Source organism: Globicephala melas, chromosome 3 (assembly GCF_963455315.2).
Source record: "Globicephala melas chromosome 3, mGloMel1.2, whole genome shotgun sequence".
NCBI classification, from domain to species: domain Eukaryota; kingdom Metazoa; phylum Chordata; class Mammalia; order Artiodactyla; family Delphinidae; genus Globicephala; species Globicephala melas.
In genome coordinates, this window is record NC_083316.1 from 12,197,538 (window position 1) to 12,218,948 (window position 21,411).

Below are 21,411 nucleotides of genomic sequence, written 5' to 3' on the forward strand. Positions count from 1 at the left end.
GTTTCATCCTAGGAACACTATCATTTGAAAGGTCCCCAAGAAACTGTATTAGTTCAGGGCCACCTTAGTGACTTGAATTTCTTGGATGTGGGCCTTCACAGCCCTGAACCAAAGTCATTTCCACCCACGGGGGAGCCAGGGGAAAGCCCCAGGGCCTTCTCTGGTGTACGGGAGAGCCCAAGACAGAGCTAGCATAGGTTTAGCCCAGCCTCAAGGAGAGAAGAGCAGCCCAGATCAGGGGCATTCCTGTTAATTTTCCAGGGACGTTCTGCAAATGGATTTTGGATGGAAATATTTGTTTTTGTTATATATCAGATGATTTTCTCATATTTTAATGAGATCTAAGAAAGACCATTTTAATTCTGTCCAAGCAGGCCTTGGGGAGGAAAAAAAAAATCTAATTTATGAGTACTCTGAAAATGTTGAGAATCCACATTAAAGAAGGTATTTTTTTTTTCTTTTTTTTTGCGGTACGCGGGCCTCTCACTGTTGCGGCCTCTCCCATTGCGGAGCACAGGCTCCGGATGCGCAGGCTCAGCGGCCATGGCTCACGGGCCCAGCCGCTCCGCGGCATGTGGGATCCTCCTGCGCCACCAGGGAAGCCCTGTGTTTTAACTGATAACTGACTTGATATGTGAAAACCTATACAAATAGGAATAAAGGAATGACTAATTCAGAATTAGTTCTCTTAAATAGCAAGTTTCTAAAGCTGTGTGATTCTCTTTATAAGAATGTGTTTCACACTGATTAAGACTATGTAAATCGTTACTGTGTAAATTTTTAAAATATATATTTTTATAGATCTAAAACTTTAATGATCTATTGGGTTGCTTGTCATAAGTTGAATATTGTTTCATTACCTTAGTATTGACTATACTTAGGTTTCTGTACTTTTATACTATATAGTATAGTATAAAGTATACTATATAGTATAAAAGTATATAGACTATACTTTTCTCTATAGTCACTCAGTTTCCTTCAAATCCCGTTTGTCACAATGTTTGCTTTATAGTCAGACACAAAATTAAGTGGGTCCAAATGGTACAATCACTTCTATATTATTTGCTGAAAACAGTTGAGTCGTCCCTCAATTCACTTTGGTTTTAATCCTGTCATACTCCTCTAGGCTAAGAAAATGAAAGCTTATCTGGACTACATTTATGCTTAATATCAACATGGTTTATAAGTGATAGAAAAACTACTCACATATTCAGTCAGCCCTGGACCAGAAGGCTCTGTAGAACAGCCAGAAGTGCATGCCATATGTCTGCACTGGAAGACCATAGAATGCGCTTTAGGAAACAAGAGCTCAGCGTGGAATGAGTGTGGTTCAAAGCCAGCGTGGATGAGTGGACCACATGTGGGACATTCAACTTATATTCCTATCTGGTGTCTCTGGAGAAAATACCACTCTCTGTTTAAAAAAAAAAAACAAAAACAGAGTTCTGAATATAATTGATCCATTGGTCCTCATAGTCAACGTCATCAGGTCTCAGATTATTTAAGTCATTTTGCTGCCACCAGTGTCACTTAGTCACTTGGAAAGTTTAGTCAAGACAATTTCCTAAAATTTTTTTAAATGCTCACTTTAAGTATTTTCAACTTAGTCTAGATGGGTTGTAAAACCCATTTCTGTACAAGTAGTTTATTTAAATGAGGAATGTGCCCTAAGAAGCATTCCTGAGGTACAGAAATATTTTTTCCATTGAAATAATATTCTTTGTTTACGAATAGGCTTTCTTATTTCTAACTTACAAAACCTCAGACGGGACATCTGGACAGAACCATATAGAGGATGGTAGTTAAAACTATCAGCATGGCATTTTACTATTCTGTTTACTCATCCTCGATTTTGAAAAGGTGGGGTGAAGGTCAAATCGGTAATGCTAGAAGGCTTCATGGACAACGTATAACTTTACTCCATTGCTCCTTACCATACATCAACACCTCTATAAGGACAAACATGAAGGCCTGAGACTTTCCTGGCCCCATGTCTTTTTATCACTGTCATCCCCAAAGACAGAATCTGGGAAGCAACTTGGGATCTACTTCATGTACCTTCAAGTCTCGGCTTTTGTCCTCTGCTCAGTGTGTGCATGGACTTCCTTTGGGTGCTGGCTTCTCTGTTGGACCGAACTTCATGGGAAGGACCCCAGGGCTAGGTGATGAGAAGCAGCTGGTGTAAACTGACGGTGGGGGTGAAGACCTGAAAAGCTGCATGAATGTTCTGGAACTTCCCGTATGTGATTCCAAGTAGACACATTTATGACTTCCTTAAATAAAAAAGGAGCAGAGATGAGGTGATACCTGGTGAAAATGATGTTTATTATAAAATATTTGTATCATTATAGCTAAATAGGAAAGATAAATATATGTTTATATCTCTTATCAGAAGCTACCCTTAGCTATAATTAAGCATGCTGGATAGATTAAAAACTGAGCACTGGTGTATATTTGATCTATGTTTAAATTCATTAGTCAGAAAGTGGTAAATGAGAAATTAATTTTTCCACTTGGTTTATATTTCACAAGATAAGAGTGGACACTTCAGTCGGCTTGTGAGGCCAGTTGTATTACTGGTTGCATTTTCAGCTGTCCCTCCTGTGTGTCTTTCTAGGTGCTAGCAGACTGGAAGACACTCCATGTACTGTACAGGAAAAGGAAATATCACATGATTCTTTTTAAAGCAGGAAGTCAAGTGGCTTTTTCCTTTGAAAACTGTGACAGAACAGTGCTTATAAAACTATCCGTGGTGAATCTGGTGATGGACCTGTTCTTAAAATTTCCAATTCTTTGCAGACTGGCACTTTTGTAAAATTAAATTAAAATGTTGCACTGAGATCAAATTGCTATAAAAGTTTCTAAACACTTGCTCTCAGTTTCTGTACATTCTTGCAGATGGGCAGAAAGAGTTTGCTATGTGGCACTGGTCTGTAGAGCACCCTTTAGTAGCAGTGAAACATGAGTTTCAGGCAAGGATCAATAGCTTCTGATGTTATTTATCTGGGAGCTTGGGATTTTGCCCAGAACGGGAGGGCAGTTCTTTCGTTTTGTTGTTTTGCTATTGGTCCAACTTTTGTGTAGAGTTGCCCAGTACGTGCCTTGCTCAGGGCACCTGACTGAGGAGGTGCGTGGGGGCTGGGATCTCTCCTCTGAGTCATACCCTCTGCTTGGCGGAGGTCCTTGGATCAGCCATCAGATAGTCCCAGTTACATTTGCTACCTTTTTGAGAAGGCTTCCCTAGGTTTCTACATTCTCTTAGCGGAAATCAGCAAGAACCTCCTTTTGATTTCAGTTCGTTATGGTTAACAAAAATCTTCATCACATTTCTTTCTTTACTGGATTTCAAGCTCCTGTGGGAAGGAGTGTGGGTCTTATATTGTGACTAGAACAGTGCTCATACTAATATCAAATGAATTCCGAATCACAGGTTGGTAGTGAAAGCCACACTCAGCTGTTAACCTTCTTGAAGAAGCAAAGAATCTCATAGTGTGATGACTTTTTTCCTTCTTTTTTTATTGATCCAGGACTTGAAGAGACAAAGTTTTTAGATGTAGTCCTGGGGAGAGAAGCTCCCTGAAGTTAATGATACCCCGACATATTCATCCAGTCAGAGAGACCTATGGAATGGCCATGATAGACATAAGAGGTCAAACCAAGTATTGTTAACATTTTATCTTTAGTGAGGTTAAAATTAACCAAGGACATTGAGTTCACCGAGAAACAGGTTCTTAAACAAATATAGCTCATGAAAAAACATTGCTTATTGGGGTCACGGACTCCTAACAATGAACACAAACTTAATATGTCTGGGGAACACACGTGCCATGTTGCACTGCTGGTGGAAGAGGCCTGACCCCAGCCTGGACTCTGCAGAGCCTCCTGGCAGGTCGCAGGTAGGGGACAGTGGTGTAGCGTGAGGCTGGTGTGGCAAACAGGGAAGCAAGGGCATAGCAGCCTGAGACCACCTCAGGTATTTATCAAAGTCAGAAGCAGGACACACCCCTTGGCATGCACAACTGACATCAGGAAAAATGAAGGCCTGGAAACTTACCACCAACACAGAGGAAATAACTTTTGGTGGCAAATGGGACAGGAGAGAGTTCTTAAACAACGAGTGGCTTGTAATGGTCTCTTCTCCACCAGACACATCCATCACGCCTTGGTTCCTAGGGTCTTCACGCATCTGAAAGGCACACTGTTTGACCCTCACAGGCCTCGTCGATAGTGGCCTGAAGAGGGGGCACGGGCTCAACGTCTGTAATAAGGAAGAGTTTTGAGCAAATCCATGAATTCCAATTCTGTGTGGGATTTTAGTGTGAATGACAAATGTTTATGAGCCTAAGTTGCTGTTTTATGATTAATATGAAATACTGCCTGAGCCTAAAAGCCAGTCTTGCCAGAAACACAAGAAGTATGTGTCTAACATATTTTGGGTTCTGTTCAAGCAGTTAGGTTGTGAGGATAGAAAACCACTTAAGTCAGTTCCATAAGGAGAATCCCACAGACCGACAGGGCAGGAAGTACAGCCAGTCCTCCTGGAAGGCACCTGGGACTTAGAGAGCCAAGAAGTAAAGCTTCCAGCAGCATCTCTCACAATCCACGGAGAGATGGTCTCATCGCTCAAGATTTCCCCGCCTCACTCTGTACATGATCTCTATTTCCTTTCGTCTCTTTGTCTCTCTCCACCTCCATCTCCCACTCTTCATCCTCCGGGCACACAAGGGTGCTCCTGCCACTGAAGGAAGCTGCATCTTAGCTCACCAGTCCAAAATCCTGAGAAGTAGAATCTGATTGGCTCAGCCGACCTACGGTCCTTGAACCACGTGCACAACTCTATCCAATCATCTGTGGCCAAGGCATGGGGCCCAGGCGCCTGCAGCACAGATTCAAAGTTTCTGGGAAGCAGGTGTGTTCAGGGCGTGCCTCAAACCATATCAAATACACGTGGAGTTTTCACAGCTCAGGTGCACACATGAGTGACCTTCAGCGAAGGAAGAAGAATCAGCGTAGTTCAGAGCACCTCGTAGTTAAGGTTGGTAATCATCCAATTAGCATCCTCACCGATAGAAATGTTAACGAGTTCATCAGAGAAGAACAAAGACAAATGCAGGTAACATCAAAGCTTTAGGGTAAGAGTCACACAAGGTTGCCCTCATGAGGCAGTTTTCTTAGCGGTCGGAGGGGAGATAGGAAAAAAAAAGAGTTACAGGTGTCCGGAGTAATTCCCTTCGTGTGCAGGTTTGTTGCTGTTGATCTGCTTAAATAGCCTAAAAGACACACATGTGCTGTTTTTCAAATGCAGACCGAAGTCCTGCGAGCTTTCCTGCAGCTTTTTGATGGAAAGGGGATTTACAGTTCTGTCCTCTGAACTTCAACTACGTGTGTTTTCAGCCCCATTTTTGGCCTGCGGTTGGCTAGCTCTGTAAAGTGCTCTGGGCTCCAGTACTTGAACTTCATGTTGCAAAGGGTAAATTTAGCATTGTCTGCTTCCTCCAAGTTCCATGACGACTTCCTTAATTTGTTGTTCTCTTTGTGCCCTGGGTAGTAAACTCTTATGGACAGTGGAGACTGGCTCCTGCACTCTTAAGCCTAAGTGCCAAGGTTGTCTGGAACCTTATGCACAGAATTCCCAACAGCTCTGTCACAGGTTAGTTTAGTGTTTACTGTAATGAGGTGTTGTTTTCCCTATGCCTTATTCCTTCTACAGGATATTATATTTGTTAAGATACAGCCTGGAGCCAGGGAACAGAGCAGAGAACCCAGACCCTTCGAAGGGTAAACCTGCTGGTTGTTCTCATCCGTCAGATTACATGTGTGGCTTTCTAGACACTAAGTAAATAAAAACAACGGGAAATCTTTGGAGAGCCTCATGGTGGATATCAGAAAAGATAGTTTGGTGTTGTAAATGAATATTCACTAAATCTATTTCTGGGCCAACCTGTGTTGGGGACATTAAAATTACCTACATTTCAAAGGTTAACAATGCAACTAAACTAAGCCAATGTAAGTTTAGGCTTAAACATGCAGAGAAGAGGAACTATTTCCCACAAACTAATGGTCGGCAAGACCTAATGGAATGAGTGTGTTGAACAATGCTGTAAAAACCACAATAAAAAAAGCAGTCAGACTTAAGGCTTCATTTTAATAACCTCAGACACCAAGTTGAATATCCATGTGGGAAGAAGCAAACACCTTATAAAATAGATATGGTTGGTGCTAAACCTATACTTACCCCAGCTCAGGGAAAAAGAAGTAAATAGATATGGTGAAATGATTTCAAATTGTTCCAAGCCATCTCCCTTACTTTACTCCTAAACCATCCCCAGATAATGCGATTTTCAAAGTCAGTTATTGTGTTGAACAAAGGACAGTGATGAAAAATAGTAACCAAAGTCATTTTCAAATGAGTGAAACAAGATATGCTTCTTCAAATATGAAGAAATCTCTCAACATAAAACCATTTAACAACTTTTATGAAGTTTAGGAATTAAGCAAAGACGTGGTAAAGGACAACTGCTTCAAAATTGTAGCAATGCCTCTAAGTTCCTATTTGTAGACTGATGGTCCTGAGGAGATGCATTAGGACCTCGTACATTAATGCAACCTTCAGTGCCATTTAATCCTAACAGGGACCAGAAAGTTCAGCATCATCTATGTAGCAGGCCAAAACGCTGCCAAGTCCTTGTATACAGAGGAATCAAGTATCACACTGAAGTACTGACCTGGTGATTAATGACCCACTATCCGCCAGCCACTTTTCTTCACAGGAGCATTCTAACTGTTTCTCAGCATCCAGCCATACGTTGGGTCCCTCTATGCAACTGCAGGCAACCTCAGTTCCATGTTCCCTCACAGCGACTCTTTGGTCTCAAGCTGTACCATGTGGAGAGAGGATTTTATGAATCTCTTGCCAAGGATCTTTCAGGTCAAGGTCAAGCCATGGATCTTTTCACATTATGCCTTCAAGAGACCAGCATCCAAAGTGACTGTGCAAGAGACCCAGAGGGTCACACCTTAGTAGTAGAGCTAAACTAGCCCAGAATAGAGACTACTCCAGATGTACCCTTAAACACTTAAAAAGAAGCCATGAAAGGATCAAACCAATCTGATCTTCCAGGACTTTAACTAGCTTCCAGAACAAAACCAACATTCTTTAAAGGAGGATAGCTAAGTTCAGACACTCAATGATCTAACGACTCAATGTTCAGGATCCCAAAAAAAAATACTAGACATGCCAAGAATCAGGAACTATGACCCATAACCAGGAGGAGAAAAAGAGTCAATAGAAAAAGACCCACCAATGACAGAGATGGTGAAATTAGTATTCAAAGACAATGAAATAGCTATTACAAACATGCTCAACATGTTTAAGGATCTTTAAATAATATGAATATAATCAGGAGAGACAGTGAAGACATAAAGAACGAATTGGAACTTCTAGAGATGAAAATTAAGATATCTGAAGTGAAAAAATACACTGGGTGGGACTAACTGCAGCTTAGACATGGAAAAAGACCAGGGAACCTGAAGATGTAGCAGTACAAACTATTCAATCTGAAACATTAACTAACTAAATAAATCAGGCCTCAATGACCTGGGGATAATATAGAGTGGTTCATTATATGTTTGACTGGAGTCCCAGAAAAGTGTGTGTTGGCAGGAGGAGAGGAGAGGGAGACGGAAAGATATTTGAAGAAATAATGGCTGAAAAACTTCCAAATTTAATAAAATCTATGAACCCACAGATCTAAGGACCTTAAGGAACCTGAAGTAGCATAAACACACACACACACACACACACACACAGTAACATCAAAGTACATCAAAATCAAATTTCTGAAAGACAGTGATAAAGAGAAAATCTTAAAATCAGCCAGAGGAAAAAGGCACATGGTGTACAGAGGAATAAGGATAAGAATGAGAGCAGATTTCAGAAATGATGCAAGTCAGAAGACCATGGAAATCTTTAAATTGTAGAATGAAAGAAAAAATACTGTCAACGTAGAGTTCTATATCCAGCAAAAATCTTCTTTAAAAATTTTACCTTAAGGTGAAGTAAAGACTTATTAAGACAAACAAAAGCTGAGAGGCTTTGCCAGTTAACATCACTATAAGTATTGTTAGAGGAAGTTCTTTAGATAGAAGAAAAATAAAACCAGATGGAAACTTGGATCTAACAAAGGAATGAGGAGTACAAGAAATGGTAAATATGTGGGTAAATATGAAAGTATTTTTTCACTTTTAAATCTCTTCTATGACTAATTACCTATATAAAGCAAAAATAAACATGTGTTCATAACTTATGCAGAAATAAAATGTATGACAACAATAGCACAAAGGATGGAAGGGGAAAATGGAAGTATATTGTTATAAGGTTATTATACAATATTCAAACATTATTAATTAAAGTAAACTTGGTAAGTTGAGGATATATATTATAAACATTAGCACAACCACTAAAAGCTAAAAGGTAGAGGTATAGCTAAGAAACCAATAACAGGAAATAAGGGTAAAAAATGAACAGAGAACAGATGGGATAAATAGGGAACAAACATCCAGATGGTAGATTTAATCACAACCATTACATGTAAATGGTTACAAACACTCGAAATAAAAAGAATGAATTAGATCCAGCTGACTGGAGGGAATTCCTGGTGCGCTGTGAAGTGGAAAAAGCAACATACAGAGTTGCTGTTAGTATTTGTTTATCTATGGGTAGTAGGAGGGAGAGGTGAGGGAAAAACAAAAGGAGACTGACAAAATGGAAACAGATGCATGATAAAATAACAAGAAGTGTTAAATATAATCTATGACAGTGTTGTTGATAATAAAAATGTGTTCTGAACATAGACCAGGATTAGAAGATGACATGAACAAGTGAAAACATTGAATTGACCTAGGATGTGATTGTGGTTAATTTTATTCTTAGATTCTTGACCTTCCGTATAACTTTTATAACAAAATATTGAAATTTAAAAATAAATGTATGAGGTTGGAAGATACAGAAAATCATGACTCAAATTCCTTTTATAGTGAGTGGTTCTTTGACTCTCTAGTTTTGTGGAAGGAAAATGAAGACCTTTTGTGCAATAATTCTCCCAAGATAGTTCCAGCCCTGTAAATGCTTTAGCATCTTATCTGGTATTAGCACAGGGCACTGGCTGTTGTTGTAGGTAGTCATTAAACATGGCAAGAAACTCCACCTGAAGTGAGAGTCGGTCAGAGTTCTTTGGTTGCAGGTAGCAGGAACTGACTTTGGCTGACTTAAAGGAAAGAAAATCATTGGGAAGACCAGAAAATTAGTCTTGGAATTGAGGCAGCTCCAGAAGGAGGAAGCAGGAATTCCAGGGATCGTCCATAGCAGCAGCAGTCTGGTTGGGTTGCTTCCACTGAACTAGTGAATTCCAGTCTTACTTCAAACTTACATCACTGGCTCAAGTGTCAAAGTCCCAGAAAAAAGCACTGGACTCACTCATCATGTGCTCACTCTCTAGATACACTAGGACCTACTAGGAGGTGCTCAGGACCGCTTAGCGTCTTGGTAGCAGGAGGGCTGCTTCCTGTAATCACAGTTCTACCAAAATCACATGCACATAGAGAGGGAAGGCTATTTCCCCAAAAGAATTCAGGGTGTTCTAAGGAAGGGCTCATGGACACTGGGTGACCAAAACATACCTTTCTTGGTACTGGAAAAAGGAAGAGGAATCATGGGGAAATTTTCACAGGGTTGCGCGTCATGCCAAGAATGTGGAGTCTACCTGCAACGCAAGATCCCACTGCATTCCTGAGTCTGGGGTCCAAATTGAGGAGGGCAAGGTTTGCAAATGCTTTTGTGCTATGAACTGTGGGAATTGAATTTATGGTCCAAAGCCCAATATAATAGACATGATAAGGCTTGCCTTTAGCCTGAAGGAATTTGATATAGTGGTTTGTGTTGGTGGCTTATTTATAAATATTATATGAATTTTTTCAATATAAATTTGTTTCAGTCTCTCATCTCAAGTGCTCCCATAAATATGTATTAATTATTATGGGTTTTTTTTTTTTTTCCTGATGGGCCTCTAAAACTGACCAGAAAGAAACCACATTAATACATTTGGGAAAAAGATATTCTAAATATAATAAATGTTGCTGGGTGATATGAAATGACATGGCACGTCTAAATTAAACCTTGAAGAAGAGTATAGGCAGGTGGGCAAGTCAGGAAAATCATTAAGGAAATGAAGCAAACTGTTGAAATTCTGTGCCCCACAAAAGAATAGCCATCTTGCAGATGGGCTTATAGTTGAAGAAAGCAATAAATAATCACTGAAGGAGAAAGTAAGGGTTAAAGAAAGAATAAATGAAATGGAAATGGGAAGTGTTTGCTTTTGAAAACATCTGGACTCAAGATCCACTCCCAGCTTCTCAGAATGATAGGGGCTCCTGTGTGCCTGCTCAGGGTGATGCTCTTTCTTTTCTCCAGGAACAGAAGTACCATTTACGATGTTTGTGTTAAGAAATTCCAGGGCTCCTACGGAAATGTACTCTGACCTCTTACACAACATGTTTACTTAAGCCAGAGCAAAGGAAATAATGGACGTTGAGAGATCAAATGGCTGCCTTCCACCCTGTTCCCTTTAAAAATCAGTAATTTTTATGTACTTCTTTTTCTTCTTAAGGAAGCAGCATCTGGCTTCATGGAATTTGGCAGAGTTAAGCATCCTGTTCTAGTTATGTTGATTTTTAAATACAAATAAGATTGGTAAATGGCAACTAAAGTTGAACCATCTGAGTAAGAATGAGAATAATGAAAGCCAGTGAGACTGAACCATACATTTTTAGTTAGGTCTTTATAGGTCATCTTTTCCCTCTCCCACCCACAGTCATACAGATGAAAACATGACATCACATGATTTGACACAATTTTTCTGTTCAAACATTTGTGGGAACTTTCTATATAATTTCTTATTTTGAAGTGCTATTTTTTACACAATTCTTTTATAACAGTGTTGTATGAGGTTAGAATTAACATCTACCATACAGATAAAGTCTGTTATGACAGGACTGATCACATGGAAATATGTGTAGGGGACATGTGGCTGCAATTATGTGCTGAAGTTCATCTTTGGACTAAATTTAGAAAGGTGAAGGATTGGATATATAACTTTTAATCCTTTCCTCATCTTTAGAAAATGGGCCCATTTCCAGGCCAGGGCCAGAATTATGTCTTAGAAATTTGAGCCCATGTGAAGCATGCTTAAGAAGATTATTCTTACCATGAAGGCTCTTAACAGAATTAATCTTAAGCCTGAGTATGACCCAGACACTAGTCTGGGCTTCTAGTGTCACAGGATATTACGTGCACCCAGAATAAAATAAATTCCTCAATAATGCAATGGGATGATTTGCTCAACAATTCAGTAATAAAAATAACTTCATGAATACAAGTCATATGACTTATTTCACAAATATTGTCTTAGTTTATCATGCATGTATAATTATTCACAAGGTTTAGATACGAAAATGAAGCTAATAGAGGCAAGTGACTTGTCTAAGAACTCATGCTGAGTGAGTGCCTGGCACACAACGATATATTTTGCTAAGTGGATTAATGAAGTGTTGTAGCAGATCCTTTGTCTTCTGGTCAACTGCTTACGAAATGTACAAATGAAGACAAGCATAGCTGCCATAATATACAGCAGTGTTGAAAAGAAGAAAAGCATAATAGAAATGTCACTTTTAGAAAACTTTTGCAGGACTTTGGTAGCCTTTTGTAAGCTAATTTTGAAAAGATGGCAGGCAGGGGAGCTGTCCTTGGTGCTGGACCTTCCATGAGGCGAACAGGTTAGAGGATGGCCTCAACCAGTTTTCCTACATATTTTCTTCTGGGCTTCTATTACCAATGACAATACTATCAATAAAAAATTCTACTTCTAACAAATTTTCCTTTCTAAATATTTTAAGGATTTTATAATATTTTTAATTATAGCTTTGTTATTATTTTAAAAGGTAAATTTAATGCTATAATTCACTAGATTTTAGTATAGTCACAAAGTTGTGGAATTATCACCATTATGTAATTTTAGAATATTTTTATTACTGCTGAAAAAACCCAAAGAAACCCCTCTCCTCAGCCTCTGGAACCAGGAATCTACTATCTCTATAGATTTGCCTATTCTGGACTTTTCATATAGATGGAATCATACAATATGTGGCCATTTGTAACTTACTTCTTTCACATAGCATACTGTTTTTGAGGACTATCCATGTTGTGATATGTATCAATACTTCATTAAGTTTACTGACAAACAATAATCCATTGTATGAATATACCGCATTCTATTCATCAGTTAATGAACATTTAAATTGCTTCTCCTTTTGGGCTATGCTGCTGTGAACATCTATGTACAAGTTTTTTTGTGCGGCTATATGTTTTCAGTTCTCTTGTGTGTATACCCAGGAATGGAACTGCTGGGTTATATGATCTTTTTAATATTTTGAGGATCTGTCAAACACTTTTCCAAAGCACTTGCCACCAGCAATGTATGAGTATTCCAATTTTTCCTCATCCTTTTCAACAACTGTTATTGTCTGTTTTTTTAATATTAGTCATCCTAGTGGGTGTGAAATTGTATCTCATTGTGGTTGACTTGCATTTCTGTAATGACTAATGACGTTGAGCATCTTTTCATGTACTTATTGGACACCTGTCATCTTCTTTGGAGAAATGGCCATTCAAATTTTTTGCACATTTTTAAAAATTTGGGTGGTTTTTCTTTTTATTGTTAAGGTGAAAGAGTTTTTTATATATTCTGGATACAAATCCTTTATCAAATATATCATTTAGAAATATTTTCTCTCGTGCTGTGGGTTGTCTTTTCACTTTCTTGATAGTGTAAATGACCGTTTTCAACACAGTGATCCTTCTCTGATGGAATATTACTCAGCCATAAAAAAGAATAATGCCATTTGTAGCAACATAGATGGACCTAGAGATTATCATACTGAAACAAGTCAGACAGAGAAAGACAAATATATGATGTCACTTATATGTGGAATCTAAAAAATAGTGCAAACAAACTTATTTACAAAACAGAAATGGACTCACTGACATAGAAGACAAACCTATGGTTACCAAAGGGGAAGGGGAGAGGGATAAATTGGGAGTATGGGATTTACAGATGCACACTACCACATATAAAATAGGTAAACAACAAGGATTTACTATATACAGGACAGGGACTGTATACAATATCTTGTAATAACCTATAATGGAAGATAATTTTTTATTTATTTTTTTTGCAGTACGTGGGCCTCTCACTGCCGTGGCCTCTCCCGTGGCGGAGCACAGGCTCCGGACGCGCAGGCTCAGCGGCCATGGCTCACGGGCCCAGCCGCTCCGCGGCACGCGGGATCCTCCCGGACCGGGGCATGAACCCGCGTCCCCTGCATCGGCAGGCGGACTCCCAACCACTGCGCCACCAGGGAAGCCCGGAAGAGAATTCTTAAAAAGGATATACACACACACACACACACACACACGTATAATCAAATCACTTTGAGGTACACCTGAAACTAATACAATATTATAAATCAACTATACTTCAATTTAAAAATTGTAGAAAAAGAACAGAAATACACAAATAAAAAAAGAAAAAAAAAAAGAATTCCAGTATCTATGCTCCAAGTAGCTCATTACGAAGGAAGGAACTCATTTACAACATAATTGTTGGCAAATATTATATGAAAGAAAAATTTTAGTGGTTCTCTGGTAAAAGGCTTGCTTATAAAACTGGACGATGCAGAATGTGTGGCATCTGTTCCCTGCAGGAGAAGAGGTATGCCTCACTATAACACTGTACTTTTCTCATTGTGTGGAACCTACTCTCCTATCAATAAAACAAACTCTGCTTGAAAATGATAGCCAAGGAAAAAAGGGATGGAAGCATAGAACTGTTTTATATACTAATAAGTATTAAACCCCTGTTTTCAAATTTTATTCTTTGGCAATAAAATATATTCCTCTCACACAATCAGAGAAAGATTAAACTATTTTTTAATTGGAAAATATTTACATCAGCAAGAGCTTTTCCCCCTTATTGGAAAGCAGAATAAAAAAAAGAGTCTAGTGAGTTAACTAAGATCAATTTTATTCCTTTAAAAAGTTTCAAGGTTGAGAGATCAAGATGGTGTAATAGAAGGATGTAGAGCACACCTCCTCCCACAGACACATCAAAAATACATCTGCATGTGGAACAGTTCTCACAGAGTACCTACTGAATGCTGGCAGAAGATCTCATACAACTAAAACTACAAGAAAGATAACTATTTAACCAGATAGGATGAAAGGAAAAAAATAAAAGGAATTAGGATGGGACCTGCGCCCCTGGGAGGGAGCTGTGAAAGAAGGCTTTCCTCACCCTGGGAACTCCCTTCACCAGTTGGGAGATCATTTGGGACAAATAGGGAGCTTCAGAGGCTCACAGGAGAGTGCAGCAACTGGCTTATGGCAGGCAGAACAGAGACAGACCAGGACAGACGGTCCTGGACACCTCACTGCACTCCCTAGCCTGAGATGTGCATCTGCTGGTGTGTGCAGGGTCTTGGTGCTGAAACTCAGGCTTCAGTGGAGAGGACTGGGGTTGGCTGCAGGGAGACAGCCCAAAGGAGCTGGAGTGGGGTCCAGGTCGCAACTGGGGGTGTGCTCAGGACAGAGCCCAGATCTGCCGTAGCAGCCCCATTGTTAACATGTGTAGGGAGTGAGGGGCAGGGCCCTGACAGAACAGCCCCATTCTATGTGTGCCTACAGCAGGCATGCATCTGCCTCTACAAGCTCTGGGAGCATGCAAGTGCCAGTGGGTTGCTGGCACGCAGAGGCAGGGCTGAAGTCTGAACTGATCCCTGGGTCCATGTGACTTTGAAGCAGGGCTAAAATCTGCAGAGCCATATCCCTACAGCTGTATGACATTGGTGATTTACACCACCAGGGCCTTTGTAAACTTCGCACCTATGGGACATCCAGGTGGATTACTGGTGCTCCCATGGCTAGGGTGGGTCTGGTGTTAGCAGCTGCGGGCTTTGCAAGTGTAAGCATGCAGAGGTGCAGCTGCGGTCTGGGCTGATCCCGTAGCACCCAGGGGTAGAACTATGGTGGGTCACGGGGCCTGATCAACATATCTGTGCTGGTGGCTTTGTGAGCATGGAGCCTAAGGGACATCCAGGCTGGGTGCCAGAATTCCCACAGCTGAGGTGGGACCAAGGGCAGTATACTTTCTGAGCATGCATGGGTGACAGGCAACCCCAGAGAGCACACTTCCAGGTGGAAAGCTCTTATGAAGGAATACTCAGTGGCTCCTCTTGCAGTGGAAGTACTCCAGTACCATCAACCTCAAACTGCAGCTCAGAAACAGATCTGAGAGCTAATACTTCAACAAATAAGGAGCAGACCCTGCCCCCAATAGGGCTGTGACAACCACAGAGCAAAGAGGAGGCCCCACTCAACATCCAGTGCAGGCTGCGGTCACCACAACACCAATCAAGCCCCCTATGAAGGAGACAACACTCAGCACACACTGAGGAGAGATGTGGAAGGCATCCATACTAAAAACAGTCTTCACCCCAAAAATATAAGACTCATGCAGGTTACACAGGGATGCTCCCACACCCTCAAGAACACAGTGGGTAAATTCATACAGTCAGAGAAATATAAGAAAAATGAAGAAGCAGAGGAACCAGTCTCAATTAAAAGAATAAGAGAAATCCCCAGAAAGAACAAACAATGAAAGAGACCTCTCCAGCCTGCTAGATCACGAGTTCAAAATGGAGGTAATAAAAATACTGAAGGAATTAAGAAAGGCTATCGATAGAAATGCAGATCACTGTAGCAAGGAGCTAGAAACTATGAAGAGGAGTCAAGAAAAATTAGAAAATTCATCTGCTGAGACAAAAGCCAAGCTAAAGGCAATAAATAGCAAACTAGATAATATAGAACAATGAATAAGTGATCTGGAAGATAAAATAATGGAAACCACCCAATGAGAACAGCAGACAGAAAGACAAACGAAAAAAAAAATGAAAGCATTGTGAGACCTATGGGACAATATAAAGCAAGCCAATCTACACATAATAGGGATCCCAGAAGGAGAAGAAAGAGAAAAGGGGATCAAAAATGTATTTGAAAAAATTATGGCTGAAAACTTCCCAAACCTAAGGAAGGGAACAGATATCTACGTACAGGAAGCACAGAGGGTCCAAAACAAACCTACACCAAGACATATTATAATTAAAATGGAAAAAGTTGAAGATAAAGAGAAGATTCTAAAGGTACCAAGAGAAAAACAAAGAGTTAGTCACAAGGGAATCCCCATAAGGCTATAAGCTGATTTCTGTACAGAACCATTGCAAGAGAGAAGTGGCAAGATATATTCAAAGTCCTGAAAGGGAAAAACCTGCAACCTAGGATACTCTGCCCAGCAAGATTATCATTTAGAATAGAAGGAGAGATAAAGAATTTCTCAGACAAGCAAAACGTAAAAGAAGGGGAACGTAAAAAAAAATCCCTTTAAAATTCGCATCCAAAAAAATAAAATACTTATGAATAAGCCTGACTGAGGAGGTGAAAACTTATATGCTGAGAACTATAAAACATTAATAAAGGAAACTGAAGATGATTTAAAGAAATGGAAAGATATCCCACGCTCTTGGATTGGAAGAATTAAAATAGTTAAAATGACGATACTACCCAAAGCAATCTACAGATTTAATGCAATCCCTATCAAATTTCCCATGACAGTTTTCACAGAACTAGAACAAATAATCCTAAAATTTATATGGAACCATAAAAGACTCAGAATTGCCAAAGCAATCCTGAGGAAAAAGAATGAAGTAGGAGGCATAACCCTCCCAGACTTCAGACAATACTACAAAGCTACAGTAATCAAAACACCATGTTACTGGCCCAAAAACAGACATATGGATCAATGGAACAGAATAGAAAGCCCAGAAATAAACCCACACACCTGTGGTCAATTAATCTTCGATAAAGAAGGCAAGAATATACAGTGGAGAAAAGAGTCTCTTCCGTAAGTGGTGCTGGGAAAGCTGGACAGCCGCATGTAAATCAATAAAGTTAGAACATATCCTCACACTATAACAAAAATAAACTCAAAATGACTTAAAAACTTAAATATAAGACAGGGCATTATAAAACTCCTAGAAGAGAACATAGGCAAAACATTCTCTGACATAAATCATAGCAATGTTTTCTTTGGTCAGTCACCTAAGGCAATAGAAGTAAAAGCAAAATTAAACAAATGGAACCTAATCAAACTTATGAGCTTTGCACAGCAAAGGAAACCATAAACAAAATGAAAAGACGGGGCTTCCCTGGTGGTGCAGTGGTTGAGAATCTGCCTGCTAATGCAGGGGACACGGGTTCGAGCCCTGGTCTGGGAGGATCCCACATGCTGCGGAGCAACTAGGCCTGTGAGCCACAACTACTGAGCCTGTGCATCTGGAGCCTGTGCTACGCAACAAGAGAGGCCGCGATAGTGAGAGGCCCGCACACCGCGATGAAGAATGGCCCCCACTTGCCACAACTAGAGATAGCCCTCGCACAGAAATGAAGACCCAACACAGCAAAAATTAATTAATAAACTCCTACCCCCCACATCTTAAAAAAAAATGAAAAAACGACCTACACACTGGCAGAAAATATATGCAAATGATGCGACTGACAAGGGATTAATTTCCAAACTCTACAAACAGATCATACAATTCAACAAAAAAACAAACAATGCAATCAAAAAATGGACAGAAGACCTAAACAGACATTTCTCCAAAGAAGACATATAGATGGCCAACAGCACATGAAAAGCTGCTCAACATCACTAATTATTAAAGAAATGCAAATCAAAATTACAATGAGATCTTACCTCACACCAGTCAGAATGGTCATCATCTTAAAAATCTAAAAATAACAAATGCTGGAGAGGGTGTGGAGAAAAGGGAACCTTCCTACACTTTTGGTGGGAATGTAAATTGGTGCAGCCACTATTATGGAGAACAGTATGGAGGTTCCTTAAAAAACTAAAAATAGAGTTACCATATGACCCAGCAATCCCACTACTAGTTATATACCCAGAAAAGATGAAAACACTAATGTGGAAAGATACATTCACCCCAATGATCATAGCAGCACTATTTACAACAGCCAAGAAAGGGAGGAAACCAAAGTGTCCATTGATGGATGAATGGATAAAGAAGATGTGGTATATATATATATATATATATACACACACACACACACACACACACACACACACACACACACAATGGAATATTACTCAGCCATTAAAAGGAATGAAATAATGCCATTTGTAGCAACATGGATGGACCTAGAAATGATCATACTAAGTGAAGTAAGCCCAACAGAGAAATACAAATATCACATGATATCACTTATATGTGGAATCTAAAATATGATACAAATGAACTTATTTTCAAAACAGAAATGGACTCACTGACATAGAAAACAAACGTATGGTTACAAAGGGGAAAGGGGGTGGAAGAGGGATGAAGTAGGAGTTTGAGATTAGCAGATACAAACTACTATATATAAAATAGATAAACAAGGATTTACTGTATAGCACAGGGAACTATATTCTATATCATGTAATCACCTATAATGGAAAAGAATATGAAAAAGAATATATATTCATATATATATATACATACACACACATATATATATAACTGAATCACTTTGTTACACACCAGAAACTAACACAACATTGTAAATCAACTATACATCATTAAAAATAAAATAAATTTAATTTAAAAAACTTTCAAATATAGCATTTATCCAACACCTACACTGAGTTGAAAAATATCTTCTCATATCCCTGAGCTAAAAATATATTTTCCCTACATGGGCAGTTTTCCATTATTTGTTTCAGTTAAGGGAATGTTCTTCCTCCTGCTAAAAATCAATAATTGCTATCAGTATAATTGAAGAATCATTCAAACATTCAAAGTTTGATTTGTTCATAAGGGTAAATGATATTTATTAATCTTTATTTTTAAATGCTTATTTTGTTGGACAGAAAATGAGAGTTATCTAATAGCTTAATTTACAAACATCTGAAATTCACTATTAATTTATTTAGCTTTCAAAGTGTTTTCCCCTAGTATCTTAAAGTCATTACAGGGCCATCTGAAATACTTTTTATATTTTACCCAAATAATTCCTCTGTACATTTACTTTAAAAAATAAATATATAGTGGGAGTCAGAAGACCTGAGTTCTATTTTTGATGTCACTGTGATCTCTAGAAGATAGTAAACTGCAGGTTTAATTTTCCATCTTTTGAGGATGCTATATGAATGATTAAAATTGGCTTTGAACTTTTCTCTGCTGGTGTCACCAGAATTAGAGTAAAGCAAGAATTTTTTTGTTTTATTTTGCTTTGGGTTTTTTTGATTTTGGTTTTTGTCTTTAACCACTGTTCACTACTGGGTTATGGAGAAGACACAGTCTACAACAAAAATCCTCATATAAGAGTCTTCTCAGTCAAGTCACCACTTCAGTCATTACCCTGCCCTACATAATGTCAGAAAGATGAGAGCTTTACAGAAACATGGGCTCTGTCAACCTCCACCCTCTCCTTTGTCAAAAATTTCAGAGCAGGTGCAGAACTGACAAAGCTCACCTGGAGTTCACAAAGATAAATTCTGGGAAGGACTCACTAGGAATTAATATGACACCTGGGGAACAAAATTTCCTATCACCTGGTGGTCTAGGTAATATCACTCTGCTGGGATGTCTCCAACGGCAACAGTTATAAAGCTTTGGATAATCAGGTAACAATTAGACACTGTGAAATTCTGCCAGAGCTAGCTTCTACTGGAAGAGGAGGAAAATTTAATTTCAATAGAAATTTTTTTTTGTACTTCAAACGAACCAAGCAAATATTTACTTGTTACTAACTGTGTGCCAGGAACCGGGCCAGGTGTGGGGACATAAAGAATGATGGTATAGTCTTTACCCAAAGGAGATCACATTATAATTGAGAGACTAATGGAAAACAAATATTGATAAACCTGTTTTATTCCTATCTACATTTGGAACCAATATAGGCGGAGAAATTAATTCTCACAGGCAACTGAAAAGTGTAGATGTTATAGTTTAGAAGGTAGGATGGACCAAATTGTGAAGAAAGTGGAATGTCACATCAATAATAGTCAATAGGGAAGAGAGGGGGAAGATGGCGGAAGAGTAAGACGCGGAGATCACCTTCCTCCCCACAGATACATTAGAAATACATCTACACGTGGAACAACTCCTACAGAACACCTACTGAACGCTGGCAGAAGACCTCAGACCTCCCAAAAGGCAAGAAACTCCCCACGTACCTGGGTAGGGCAAAAGAAAAAAGAATAAACAGAGACAAAAGAATAGGGATGGGACCTGCACCAGTGGAAGGGAGCCGTGAACGAGGAAAGGTTTCCACACACTAGGAAGCCGCTTCGCGGGTGGAGACTGCGGGTGGCGGAGGGGGAAGCTTCGGAGCTGCGGAGAAGAGCACAGCAACAGGGGTGCGGAGGGCAAAGCGGGGAGATTCGCGCACAGAGGATTGGTGCAACCGGCACTCACCAGCCCGAGTGGCTTGTCTGCTCACCCGCTGGGGCAGGCGGGGCTGGGAGCTAAGGCTCGGGCTTCGGTCGGAGCGCAGGGAGAGGACTGGGGTTGGCGGTGTGAACACAGCCTGCAGGGGGTTAGTGCGCCACGGCTGGCCGGAAGGGAGTCCGGAAAAAGTCTGGACCTGCCGAAGAGGCAAGAGACTTTTTCTTCCCTCTTTGTTTCCTGGTGCGCGAGGAGAGGGGATTAAGAGCGCTGCTTAAATGAGCTCCAGAGACGGGCGCGAGCTGCGGCTAAAAGCGCAGACCCCAGAGACGGGCATGAGACTCTAAGGCTGCTGCTGCCGCCACCAAGAAGCCTGTGTGCGAGCACAGGTCACTATCCACACACCCCTTCCGCGGAGCCTGTGCAGCCCGCCACTGCCAGGGTCCCGTGACCCAGGGACAACTCGCCCTGGGGAACGCACGGCGAGCCTCAGGCTGGTGCAACGTCACGCCGGCCTCTGCCGCAACGTCACACTGGCCTCTGCCGCGACATCACGCCGCCTCTGACGCCATAGGCCCGCCCCGCACTCCGTGCCCCTCCCTCCCCCCCCCCCCCCGCACTCCGTGCCCCTCCCTCCCCCACCCCCCCTCCCGCCCGCGGCCTGAGTGAGCCAGAGTCCCCGAAGCAGCGGCTCCTTTAACCCCTTCCTGTCTGAGGGAAGAACAGACGCGCTCCAGCGACCTACACGCAGAGGCGGGGCCAAATCCAAAGCTGAGCCCCTGGGAGCTGTAAGAACAAAGAGAA

General features: G+C 40.5%; 1 long non-coding RNA gene across 13 annotated transcripts in view; it reads right to left on the reverse strand.

Moving 5' to 3' along the window:
- LOC115853222 (uncharacterized) overlaps positions 1-21,411 on the reverse strand; it is a 75,015-nt gene that overhangs the window by 19,350 nt on the left and 34,254 nt on the right. For 11 of the 13 annotated variants that reach the window (XR_009563351.1, XR_009563349.1, XR_011377313.1 and 8 more), the window contains 4 exons: positions 6,726-6,876; positions 4,055-4,258; positions 2,059-2,273; positions 1,207-1,414 (listed from right to left, as the gene is read on the reverse strand). This is a non-coding gene — a long non-coding RNA (uncharacterized lncRNA). The remainder of the gene's footprint in view (positions 1-1,206; positions 1,415-2,058; positions 2,274-4,054; positions 4,259-6,725; positions 6,877-21,411) is intronic. The other 2 variants (XR_009563350.1, XR_009563347.1) reach the window with 2 other exon arrangements.